Here is a 13,717-nt window from a genome sequence, read left to right on the forward strand (position 1 = left end):
TTTTTTTCATCAAATCAATCCTCTGAATATTATTTATTTATTTCTTTTTTCAAGAAAACAGTATTTATTAGAGAAAATCAAGGAGGACAAAGTCCTTCTAGGATTACAGTAATTGACAAGGCCGATTGGTGGATTGAGCCACCAAACTTAGGAAATTCCTAACAAAGATGCAACCTTATGAGCTTCCCAATTGTTTGATTGGGGAAACAAACGAAAATCAACAAAACTAAAGAAAGACAACAAAGACATGATGTCCTCAACTATTACTCTCGCTGCCCAATCAAGGGAGGAGATATTACAGGTCCCCCTGATGATAGATTGACAGTCACTTAAAACAACTAATGCAGGAAGATGTAACACACATGCAAGAAGAATTCCATCCAGTAAAGCCTCAACTTCCATAGATGCAGCAAAAGCGCTAGTCCCAATCTCGCTTTTGGCTATAATAAACCTGCCCTCATGGCCTTTAATCACAACACCATAGCCTCCCTTATGAGTTGTAGATCGCCAAGCACCATCTGTGGATATAACAAAATGAATAACCTCCCGAGTTTAAAAAGGCAAATTATCAATAGTAGAACACCCATATTTGAACTCTGAAATGCTAGACAAATGTTCCCCTCTACAATAGAAGCAGCAATGCAAGTCATTGTACTATGAAGGTTGGGATCCCCATGGTGGAATACGTACCACATTGTTTCTAACCTTCCAAATCTGCCAAATTGTAGAGGACCAAGTAATGTGAAAATCCATTAGACAAAGAACATCTTTATATCTTACAAAGAGGAAATCAAGCCAATCCTTAATATCTCTACCATTGAAATCAGCAGTGTTAAAACGCAGCGTAGAAGCAAGCCAAACAGTAGAGGCAAATGAGCATTGAAATAATGCATGAATAATAGAATTCTCAGCATTTGCACAAATAGGACACAAAGCATGAGACAACAATTTTCTTTTAAACAATTGTTGTCTAACTGCTATTAAGTTCACACAACACCTCCAAATGAACAATTTAATTTTTGGGATTAAAGACAACTTCCATAAAACACTCCAAAAAGGGTTAGGGGTAGAAGTGTTAGAACTCCCTATGGGTTTGAGTTTGAAACCCTATTGAGGAAACCACACAGGAAAAACAAGAACACGAATCTAATAAAATTATGGAGGATCGATTTGTACCTTTCACCTAGTATGCTGAAGATGATTGATGTTGGTCACTCCCACTTTCGCTCTCTTGGCTTGGCTATGGATCTTCTACAGCCCCTTAAACCTCCTTGATTCTCTCACTTTAGTGGTAAAGTGGGGAAGAGTGAATAATGGCTGTAGGGACCCAAAACCTAGTATTTATAATACTGTCCTGCACTCAAAACCCTAAACCACAATGGGTTGAGCCAGCATATCCCTAAGCTTGAGAGTGGATCGAACCGGTTCATGCAATTTGACTCTCATCCATTTAATCAACCCGAATAATTAATTTAGCCCATAAATCCAACAATCTCCCACTTGGGCTACATTAATTATAAGGATGTCTTTTAAATTGGTGTGGCCATAGAATCTTATTACATTAACCACTTTTACTGTGATTCAGTTGAAAAACCACTCACATCGAATAACAGCAGAAGATACACCTCAATATACGGCATACAACTTTCTGTTATTACAAACATAAGTAAGTTTCTTAACACGAATCTATGTGGGATACCATCACAGAAATATTGACATATCCTCAAATTACACTGTTGTCATTCCATGTAGGTCCTTAACTGTGATATTAACCTTCACTGTGGCAAATCGCCTTTGATCTGTGGTTAATATCTAACTGTGGCCTTTCGCCTATAAACTGTGGCAAATATTGCCTATGAACTGTGACAAATACTGTCTTAAAATGTGGCAAACATTACCTTTTGAACTGTGGCAAAATATTACCTATAACCAAGACAATTACTGCCTATAAAAACATTCTTAAATGAAATCATAAACCAAATATTTCAATAAATAACTGTGCATAATGTAAATGCTAAAACTTAACCATAATTCATCAAACTGTGCCCCAAAACATACGGGCTAAGGTTCAAAACATAAACAAATACTAAACAAAATCAAAGCTCCCACTAATCAAGCATTTCAAATAACTGTATGTAAAGAAATCCTAACTACTTGATGGGACCAAATTTTACTTGCTCTCAATTACTGGTGATCATTCTACCTCACCCTTTCTTGGTATCATCCTGCTTATCAGCCCCAGAATTCTTCCTCTTCTCTAACCATTTCTTGAAAATAAAACAGTCTTTCTTCACATGTCCTTTCTTATGGCACCAGAAACACTCTACGTTGTTGGTATTCTCTTCATCCTGAGCCTTTTGAGATGTGTCAAGTTCTTGAGAGCTATTATTCCTGTCATATGGCTTGGCGCTTCCTCTGTTGGAAAAATTTTTGTTCCTTCTGCTTGGTCCACCAGAAGATCCCTTGTGGAAAGTTGCATGTGCACTCTCAAACCTAGTTTGTTTCAATTTTTCTTCCTCTTGAGTGCAAATGGAAATTATCTCATTTAGGGTCCAATCGTCCTTCAGTGCAATGTAGGTAGATTGGATAACCTTATACTGACTAGGGAGGGTATTCAGTGCAATATGTACAATATATTCTTCATCGATCTGTATTCCAAGATCCTTAAGTTTACCAGCATCAGTAGCTACACCCAAAATGTATTCTCTAACACTCCCACATCCATCATACCTTGTATTCATTAGCCTGGTCATCAATGTGGTTTTCTCAGCTTTCTTGTTGTGTTGAAATCTACCTTTAATAGCATCCAGGAATTCTTTTGTAGTGTCTTTGATCTCTATGTTCCCACGTATAATTTCAGGAACTGCCTTTTTTAAAACCAGTATGCACTTTCTGTTTGCTTCAGTCCATTTCTTAAACTTGGTCCTTTCAGCACTTCTGCTCGAGTCTGTGAGAGGCTCAGGTTTAGGCTCCCTAAGTGCCAAGTCTAAGTCAAGAAGACCTAAATGCAATTCTAATTCTTCCACCCACTTTTGATAGTTGTTACCGGTGAGCATTGGGATGGAAGACACATAACTTGAGGGAATGACCATCTTACTACAGCAGTAACAAGAACACAATACATGCCAAATATCAAAATATAAATCATAATATAAAAGCATGTAATACTATCAATATATTTTAAATAAGAGTTACAACTAAAAATGTATCCCTATCCTTTGGGACAGGAATTAGCTGATGCTCTTATATTCTTCTTTTAACTGTGAAACAACACTAACTTCGGAATTCAATCACCTTTGGGCAAAAGAACTCCAAATTTAATGTCCCTTTCTGAAATGTGGATAATTATTCTCAAACCTTGATGACATAACCTTTGGGAAAGTATCATCTTTACTGTTGGGGAAGATACAATCGAATTGAATGTACCACTTTGGTGGGTTTCACTCAGTTCTATCATATCTTTCCCATTGGAGATATATATCTTTATGTTCAAAACATACATATAAATATGTCACTAGGACAACAATAACTATACAAGAGTTACAACCGCAACTACATTCCTATCATTTGGGCTAAGAATGCACTGGTCCTCTTGTAAATTCATATTTACTGTGAAAAGAACAATAATTTTTGAAATCCCCTCACCTTTGGGCTTAGGAACCTCTAGGTTACTGTCATTTTCTTAACTTTGGTGACATCACCTTTGGGCAAATGTCACCTACATTGTTTCCCTGTGGAAAATCATGAAATAATAAGATGTACCACTTTGGTGGATTCCACCTCATCATTTCATGGTTTCCTAAAGCAAAATTACTTTGCAACTAAGAATGAGCGGAAGCTTACACCCTTTTCCAGATTAACATATTTCAATTTAAAAACCTTTCCCAATTTCATGGTAACCAATAACATATACATTTTTCAAAGCATTGATTTATACTCTCTTGTTTCAATGATTAAAAATAAATACAACATACAATTTTAAATAAACATATCATTAAAACTTAGATCATTAAATGTATTTTGATTTGATTTAAAACTCCTACCCAACTTAACTCATTTAAGCAAGACATGGGCTTTAGGTCTAGTGTCAAACAATCATGGGTTCAGCCCATTATTTAATTTACATGGGCTTTAAACTTAATATCAAACAATCATGAGTTCAACCCATTATTTAACATCTTAAAATCGAGTTTGGTAGTAGAAGTTTGACTCCGACTCCAACAAATCCCTGTGGGAGCCGATAACCTTTCTTTCACCCTTTTATTTTATTTTATTTTATTTATTTATTTTTTTTTTTAAGGATCAAACAGTGGACCTTTAACCCATTAGACTTAAAACAGTAAAACAAAACTTTTATTGAATAACTAAACATCCATGGGCTGAGCCCATTATTTATTTTAAAGAGTGGGCCATTTCTTTTGTTTTCTAAAACTTTAAAGGACAGCCCATTACGTTTTAAGAAGTGGCCCATTTCCATTTTATAAGAAAATAATAACTTAAAAGTGTGATAGACCGAAGTTTGGGTCTATCATCACCCACAAAAACAAAAAACCTATAACTAAACCCTCTTCCTCTACCGAGAGAGAGCAATGACATCCGAATCAGTTTTTTTTGGAATTTTTTTTTTCTCTCTCCTCCGGCAGCCGGTTTCCGACGGCACGTGCCGGCGCGTCCGGAGGTTTCCGGTGACTTGCGGTATACCGCCGTGACCGTCTTCTCGTGATCTACAACTTTCGTGAAGAAAGTTTTCCCATACAGAATTTTTAAATGATGGTAAAATTACGATTTTTATGATTTTCATGATTTTTAATCAAATCAGGTTTTAAGTAATAATCAAAATCTTCATGTACAAGAAAAATTCAATCGATTCTTATCCCATGTGGTCTGCTCTGATACCACTTGTTAGAACTCCCTATGGGTTTGAGTTTGAAACCCTATTGAGGAAACCACACAGGAAAAACAAGAACACGAATCTAATAAAATTATGGAGGATCGATTTGTACCTTTCACCTAGTATGCTAAAGATGATTGATGTTGGTCACTCCCACTTTCGCTCTCTTGGCTTGGCTATGGATCTTCTACAGCCCCTTAAACCTCCTTGATTCTCTCACTTTAGTGGTAAAGTGGGGAAGAGTGAATAATGGCTGTAGGGACCCAAAACCTAGTATTTATAATACTGTCCTGCACTCAAAACCCTAAACCACAATGGGTTGAGCCAGCATATCCCTAAGCTTGAGAGTGGACCGAACCGGTTCATGCAATTTGACTCTCACCCATTTAATCAACCCGAATAATTAATTTAGCCCATAAATCCAACAAGAAGTAGAAGGACCAGCTGGAGAAAGAGAGCAATAATAAGCAGATTTAACTGTAAACAAACCAAACCTAGTAAAGCCCCAATACCAATTGTCCTCTTTATCATTGATGCAAAGGGGAATTTCAGTAATAGCCAAAGTCTCCATAGGAGAAAATAAGGATCGTATTAAAGGAACATTCCATTGTTTGGATGAAGGAAGAATAAGATCAGCCACTTTGTTTATAGATGGATGAGAAGAAATACTAGAAATAGTCCCTCCAGGTAATGAGGGAACACACTGATCAGTTAAAATGCAAGTTGTAGCACCATTACCTATTTTCCTCCTAAGTCTCTTGATCAAGATTTCTCTACTAGCCAACAAATTTCTCTTGCCCCAAGAATAGTAGCTCTTAAAGTTGGCTTCAAGAAAAGTTGAGTTAGGGAAATACTTCCCTTTTAGTATCTTGACCCATAAAGCATCACCGTTATTTAAAAGTCTCCAGCATTGTCGTGCAAGAAGAACATGATTAAAGTAGTCAAAATCACAGAAACCAAGACCCCCACCTTGTTACTTTGACAGAGCTTCTCCCATCTAACCCAAAAAACCCCTTTCCCAGTATTATCCTTCCACCAGAATTGTTTAAATCACTTTGTTCAAGTCTTTGCATAACCCAGTGGGTAGAATGAACATTGACATTGTATAAGTGGGATGGGAGGAACTACAGATTTAATCAAAATTTCCTTACCATCAGCACTAAGGAGGTTCCCTTTCCACCCTGATAGCTTAGATTGAACCTTTCAATAATATAAGAAAACATAGTCTTTTAGATCACCCAAAGCTGGTTGGTAAACCCAAGTATTTTCCCAAATCAAAAACAAGTTGAAAACCTGTAGCTAGAGAAGTTTCATTCTAAATGGAGATAGGGGTACATGGGTTGAACCAAAATGTTTGATTTATTCATATTAAGATTTTGACTAGAAACCAAACAATAATTTCCAATGAGTTGAATAATAGTTTGCCCTTCCTCTTTCCCAGCCTTTAAGAAAATTAAACAATCATCAGCAAATAGGAGGTGGGAAATAGAAGGTCCATTTCTACATATTTTCACTCCAGAAATTATTCTAAGATGCTCAACTCTTAAGAAATAAGAAGAGAAAGCTTCTTGACAAATGATGAAGAGATATGGACTAAGGGGGTAGCCTTGTCAAAGCCCCCTTTGAGGGGTAATTGAATTAAGAAGCCCTAGTTAGCAATTCGGCTGAATAATTCGTGAATTATCTGGATGAATCAAATTTTTCCTAATTAAATGAAAAATTTTGACCGAATCCGAATAAAAAATAAAAATCGATAAAATTAGTGGTTTTTTCTAAATTGAATATAAAATGCGAATAAAGCGTGATGAACCGGATTAAACCGAATTATTCGATCAACATTAACCCACTTAAAAAAAAAAAAAAAAAAAAAAAAAAAAGCAAAACCGAACTTCCAAGTAGGGTTTCACTCATCTTCTTGTTTTGATTTTATCTTGGAGACTTGGACTCTTGCAGCTATGGGCTATGGCTACCTCACTCAAACTCTGAAGTTTTGAAATCTGAACTACGACATCGTTCCGACTTTTGATCCACATCCTTTCTGCAATTCTGCCAAAATTTGCTCTAATCGGAGACCCAAAGGTGAATTTCACATGGCTGTTATCTTCTGGTTTTGATTTTATCTTGGACTCTTGTGGCTATGGCTAAAACTAGGGGTGTCAATTCGTGGCCTGAACCGACTAAATCGATCGGGACCGACAGTTTATAAACCGGCCCGGCCCGGACCGTTTATTAAACGTGTCGGGCTTGAGCCCGACCCATTTATAAACGGTCGATCTTGGTTTTGCTACTTGGACCATCGGGCGCTCGACCGAGACAGACCGTTTAACACCCGACCTAGACCGGCCTATTGTGCACCAGCCTAGCCCGACCCTTTAATGATTGTAAAATACCTATTTTACCCCCCAAATTAAAAAGTAAAAACATGTTCACATTTTAAATAATGGTTATATTTGGTGTCATTTATTGATTTATTGTCATTTTTTTTTGCTTGCATGAGTGGGCCGGAATATAAGAGCACATTTTAAAGAGGGCCCGTTTAAAAACCGATTAAAGCCCATTTAACATTAAACATGTCTGTAGCCCGGTTAAGGCCTGACTAAAGCCTGATTAAGGTGGCCCGATTATAGCCCGAGGCAGACCGACTGAATATAAAGCGTATCATGCCCTCAATAACTAAGCCCGATTAGTTAAATGGGTGGACACGGTGTAGCATTTGAAAGTCTTCAAGCCTGATTAAGCCCGAAAGAAACCAAACCGGCCCAACCGGTTGACACCCCTAGCTATAGCTACCACTCATCTAAACTCTGAAGTTCTGAACTACGGCACCATTCCGATCCAAATCCTTTGCATTAGAAAGTAGAATCTATCAATGTTCGTCTCTCAATCTCCACCGCCATACGGTTCTATGATCTCCAGGATCATCTGGGCTACATCAACCTCTATGGCTCTACATTTCTTTGTTTTCATCTCATTCTTGTGAGACGAGAATCACGAGATAAGGTTTCCTGCATTAAGGTCAGAAATCAAACTCTCATCTCAAAATCCCTTTTTTTTTTTTTTTTTTTTTGTTTTATTTCATAGATTTGGATTTTTTTTTTCTAATCGAATGAAATTTGTGCGAACTCACGACTGTTCTGAAACCGTCCTGGTTTGCATCCCAAGATCTGAAAATTAGATTATCCCTGAAAGAAACAGAAGGTTAGATTGCTCAGGAAAACCTTCTATAATGAAAATGAAAGTTCAAAGAATCCAGGAAGGGAACCATCTTCTGGAGTAAAAGTAGAATCGGAAAAGGTCATCAACACAGATCAAAAGTTCAAATCCAACTTGTTTTGTGGCCAGTGTTTCAACTTGTTTTATGTAAAGGTATGGAGATATATGGGGAAGGCTCACCTCACAAGCCTACTTAATGAAACAAGTAACATCTCTAAAAACTGATAATGCCATGGCAAGCCTACCCCAGTAGAAGCGTTGAATTGAGGACAAGTTAATGTACTTTAAACCCAACAAATATAAGCACCCCTGTAACTAGAGGGAAGAATGAAAATTGTGCTGGTTTGACAATGGGTTATGAGATCTACATTTTTGGAACACTGCCTAGGTTTTAGACATTACTAATTAATCAGACAGATTATAAACGTTTATAGTATAGAACCACCAAATCATGATTAGAATAATGGAACAGAATATTCTAAATGCAATCTCCCTCTTCTAATATATGGGTACCTTGTTAAAGTTCTAGATTTATTTCAATGAGTGGAGAATTCTTCTCCCATGATTTGTCCTGATAACTATTTTTGCTGGAGTGGGTTTAATCATTATTGTTTGACTAATGTTTAAAAGTGATAGATTGTGGCTTGAATTTTAAGAAATATTATACTAATAAGATTTAATACCAAAGGATCTGTTATGGATGTCAACAAAACTATTAGTTGATAAGAGTTTTAAGAGTTGATTGCTTACAATGTCAAGCTTTTCTTTTCTATATAGTCTTATGCATGCAGCATGCTAATGAAACTATGGTAATGTCTTCTTACTTGATTCAGAAAATGATCATAAGGTGTAAATGACCAATGCTATTGTAAAGGCTATGCATGTTGGTGGGACTTGAAAACTTGATTTTTTAATTATCCAAAGGCTATTTGCTTATGTAATGTAATTATTAATATGAGTTATTTGTTTGTTCATATGAAATGATTTTTATGTTGTTGTTGTTGTTGGTTTTTTTTTTTTTTTTTTTTTTTTTTTTCAACTTTCAACAACTAGGAAAAATGAGAAGACAAAAGGATAAGTTTTGGCAACATGTTGAGCCACTTGATAATTTACACTTCAAATGCAAATTTTGTGAAAAACAAGTTTATGGAGGGGTCACTCGCCTCAAGTATCATTTAGCTAAGGTTAGTGGTCATGATGTTGCCCCTTGTGAGAAAGTATCTGATGATGTCCAAGCAGAAGCTCTTCTTGCTATTAATTTTGAATCAAGTAGTAAAAAGCGTAAGAGTTGTACCAGTGGTGAGAGTATAGTTGGTTCCTCTCCTTTAACTCCTTTAACTATAACTAGTCAAAGGTAGTCCACAATGGAGGAAATGATCCCTAAGATGAACAAACCAGCTTGGGAGAAATGTTTGCGTGACTTCTTTATTAAAAATAACATTTCTTTCAATGTTGTTCAATCGGATGCTTTCATCAAGTTTGTGAAGTGCACAGCCCGTTATGGTCCTATTGCTTCTATTCCAAGTTATGGAACCCTTCGTGGAAGAATAATCCCTGAAGCAAGAAAGGACCTTGAAAAATATGCTGAAGAAGTAAAATCTTCTTGGAAACAAACTAGTTGCACAATTATGTCTGATTCATGGACTGATTTGGAGAAGTGGTCTTTTCTTAACGTGATTGCTTATTTATCGGGTGATGCTCTCTTTTTGAGGTCAAAGGAGTGTTCTCATGCTAGATTGACTGGTCCTTATATATTTGATATTCTTGATAGAGAGATTCAAATTGTTGGCCAAAATTTAGTGGTTCAGATAATTTCAGACAATGCATCCAATTATTCCATTGCACTTGATATGCTTATTGGAAAGTATCGTTGGTTGTTTAAGACTCGAAATTTTTGATGAGGCGAAAAGAATTATTGACTACTTGTACAAGTCAATAATTGTCTTACAATTAATGAGGAGTTTCACAAACAAGGATCTAAAATATCCTTGCAAAACTAGATTTGCTTCAAACTTTTTAATGCTTCAGTCAATTGTTGAAGTGGAAGAGAATCTTAAACTCCTAGTTGCATAAGCTGAGTGAAGGAGTCTAAGAAATTCTAGATCTGTGGAAGCAGATAGAGTAGTGTACACTATTCAAAGGGAGTCATTTTGAAATGATTCAAAAGAGATTTTCAGATTTATGGAACCAATCATTTGAGTTCTTCGTTTGGTTGATGGTGATGGGGCTACATTAGGATATTTGTATGAAGCAATGGAAAGAGCCAAAGAGGTATTGGAAAAACTTTATGAGGTTGGTCATCGATATAACCAAATTTTGGATATCTTTGATAAGAGAAAGGATGAAAACATTTTAGGTACCATTCACTATTCAGTTGCTGTTTTCAACCTTACTTATTTTTTGAGTGAAAGATTCAAAAAAATTCCTCAATTGAAAGAAGCAACAGGTTTCATTGGTGAGATATTGGTTCCACAAGATTAGAAGAGAGAATCTTATAGACAATTGGCAGTATACCACATAAAGTCTAGCACTATTTTTACTCCCAGTGCCAAGACGCTAGTGGAAACTAGTCATCCTCGTAAGTGTAATAATTACTTTTTTTTTTTAAATTTTAGTTTATTCTTTCTTATATAAAAATTACTTGTCATTTAAAATTGTATATTTATATATATATATATATATATTTTTTTTTTTCTTTTACCAATGACAAGGGTTTGGTGGCATATGCAAGGTGATGCTATTCCTATTTTACAGAAGTATGCCATTCGAATATTGAGCCAGCCATGTAGTTCTTCGTCTTGTGAGAGAAATTGGAGTGCCTAAGATGCAACACAAACAAAAAAGAGGAATAGATTGTCAACAGCGATGTTAGATGATTTAGTCTAGGTCAAAATGAATTCGTTGATGATGGAAAAGAGGGGTGAACTTGAACAAAAAAACATGTTTCCCATTAATCTTGACAATATTAGTGTCAATGATTTTGATCAGAGCATTAAGGACGTTGATAAAGAGCTAGAGAGATTATTTGATGATGTGGATGATAGCATCGTTGAAGACTTGCTATTTGGTGCAAGTGCTAGTTTTACTGAGAGCGAGACTCAACTCTCAGATAGTATTATTTAGAAATTGGATTACTGTAACTATTGTTTCCATCCCTCAATGACAAGTTTTTTCCTAATTTTTTATTGTGTTGTATATTTGAACTATAGTAATTTGGTCTTTCTAGGTGTACATATCAAGTTAATTATTTGATAAATAAAAAAGATACAATAAATTATATATAAAAAAAAAAACGTTCAAATTTTTTTCCCGACTTTTATTTTTGTAATCGAATAATTTTCAAATCCAATTCTGAATCCGATTTTTATTCTGTCCGCTTTTTGACCTCTTTTTTGACCGGACCCTTAAATTAACCAGTCGAATTATTCCGAATAATTCTCCATCCAAATAATTCCCGAATCTAAATTTGCTAACTAGGAGAAGGACTCCATTAAGCTTTATATAGAAGGAGACTGTGGACACACACATAACCCAATTTACCCATTTAGAATGAAACCCAAATTTGATTATAACAAGCCTAAGAAAATGCCACTCTACCTTATCATATGCTTTACTAAGATCAAGTTGAAGTGCCATAGACCCATCCTTATTTTTAGAACCCTTCATTTTATGAAGAACTTCATGGGCCACATATATTATCAAACTTGGCCCGTGAAGGGATAAAAGCACTTTGGAAAGGGCTTATTAAAGAATTCAAAATGGGCTTAAGCCTATTGACAAGACATTTAGCTATAATCTTGTATATAATAGTGCATAGGCTGATAGGCCTACAGTGATTCATCTCATTGGGGTGGTTATTTTTGGGAATCAAAACAATAACAGCTCTATTAAAGCTACACAACATATGTCCAAAATTGAAAACCCATTGCACCGCATTAACTACATCCATACCAATAACATTCCAATGTAATTGAAATTTTTTTCTAGCTAATCCATCAATTCCTGGAACCTTAAAAGCCCCAATTTGAAAGACTCCTCTTTTAATTGCATTAGAAGAAAAAGGATGACATAAATTCTGGTTTTGAGAATCTGATATTCTAGTATGAATGCAATCAATAAAATCATAAATGTTATTAGGATTTGATGATGTAAACAAATTGGGGAAATGGGAAATAACAAGTTGAGACATTCCTGAGTTTGTTGATATCCAATCTCCATTACAATTCCGAAATCTAGAAATGTTATTAAACTGCCAACGCCTCACTACAGATAGGTGAAAAAAGCCAGTATTCCTATCTCCCTCTTTCAGCCATTAGACCCAAGATCTTTGGGCCCAATGATGCTCCTCTTGATTCAGGATAACCCCAAGTTGACCTTAGAGTTGGTTTCCTCATTTTGGAGGGATATACGTTGGGGATGTTGCTGGATTTTCTCAAGCTCTTGAGTTAAGCATTCCAATTCCTTCTGCCCATCCTTAAAAGTATGTGAACTCCAAACCCGAAGTTTAAACCCATAAGTTTTAAGCTTTTGAAATAATTGGTAAGAAGCCGATCCAAAAAAAGAGGCATTCCAAGCTTGGGACAAGCTTGGCTTAATTCTGAATCCCTCACCCATTTTTATTCAAAATAAAACTACTTATGCTTGGGTTTAGAGTAGGATAGAAATCTCACCGAAATTGGAGTGTAGTTAGAAGCCACCATGGCATGCTGATATACAGCTGTGAGGCCTTGATCCCGAAGAAAAGCAGCATTACCGAACACCTTATCGATGTTGGCCATGATGAGATTATTTCCTTGACGTTTATTGGACCATGAGAATCTAGGACCTGAAAATGGAAGCTCTATTAGATTACAGTCATTTATGGCAGAAAGAAACTCTGAGATCTAGGACAAACTCTTGCTACGTCCTCCCACTCACAGATAGAATTTCATTAAAATCCCCTAAACAAAGCCAAGAGGTGGATACAAAGTGGCTTAGTTGAATTAATTCCCGCCAAAGTGCAGGCCAAAGTTTTGTTTTCAGATAACCATAGATAAAGGTCAAACGTAAAGAGGAAACAATAAAAGAGGCATTGATAGTAACATCCACCAATCTGCAAGAGGAAGATAAAATGGTTAGTGACACACAATTATCCCAAAATAAAGCTAAACCACCAGATAAGCCCAAAAGATTAACAAAGTAAGTTTGTAAAGCCTAACCATCGTTGGAGATTTCACATGTATCCCTATTGCTGTTTTGTTTCAATTAAGAAAATCACAGCTGGTCGAACACTTGAGCATAGTTTGCTCAAGTATTGAACTGTCAGGGGTCGACCACATCCCTGACAGTTCTAGCAAAGAAGACTCATGGGCCCTTGGGGGGTTGTGGAAGGGCAGCTGCCCACACCCTTTCAAAAGAGGAAACCGAATTCCAAGAGAAATTAAGATGTTTCCTTCGAGCAAGACCCTTAGTAAGTTGGCGAGAATGTCATCCCAGAATGACTGATCTATTCACAGGTATCTCCCCTAACACATTAGATATGTGTAGTCTCTTGAATTGATGTAGCATAGGACTATGGATCTCTCTTTTTGGTTTTTTTAATAGCATAGCAGGCAGAGATCTGCGTGTTCATGG

General features: G+C 36.2%; 1 long non-coding RNA gene across 1 annotated transcript; it reads right to left on the reverse strand.

The window, feature by feature from the left end:
• Positions 1 to 12,283: 12,283 nt before the first annotated feature.
• LOC122058925 lies at positions 12,284 to 13,394 on the reverse strand. Its single transcript, XR_006133981.1, has 3 exons — positions 13,303 to 13,394; positions 13,022 to 13,196; positions 12,284 to 12,929 (listed from the first exon to the last, which is right to left on the reverse strand). It is a non-coding gene; the product is annotated as an uncharacterized LOC122058925 (long non-coding RNA).
• Between the last annotated feature and the right edge of the window lie 323 nt (positions 13,395 to 13,717).

Source organism: Macadamia integrifolia, chromosome 13 (assembly GCF_013358625.1).
Source record: "Macadamia integrifolia cultivar HAES 741 chromosome 13, SCU_Mint_v3, whole genome shotgun sequence".
Classification (NCBI taxonomy): Eukaryota; Viridiplantae; Streptophyta; class Magnoliopsida; order Proteales; family Proteaceae; genus Macadamia; species Macadamia integrifolia.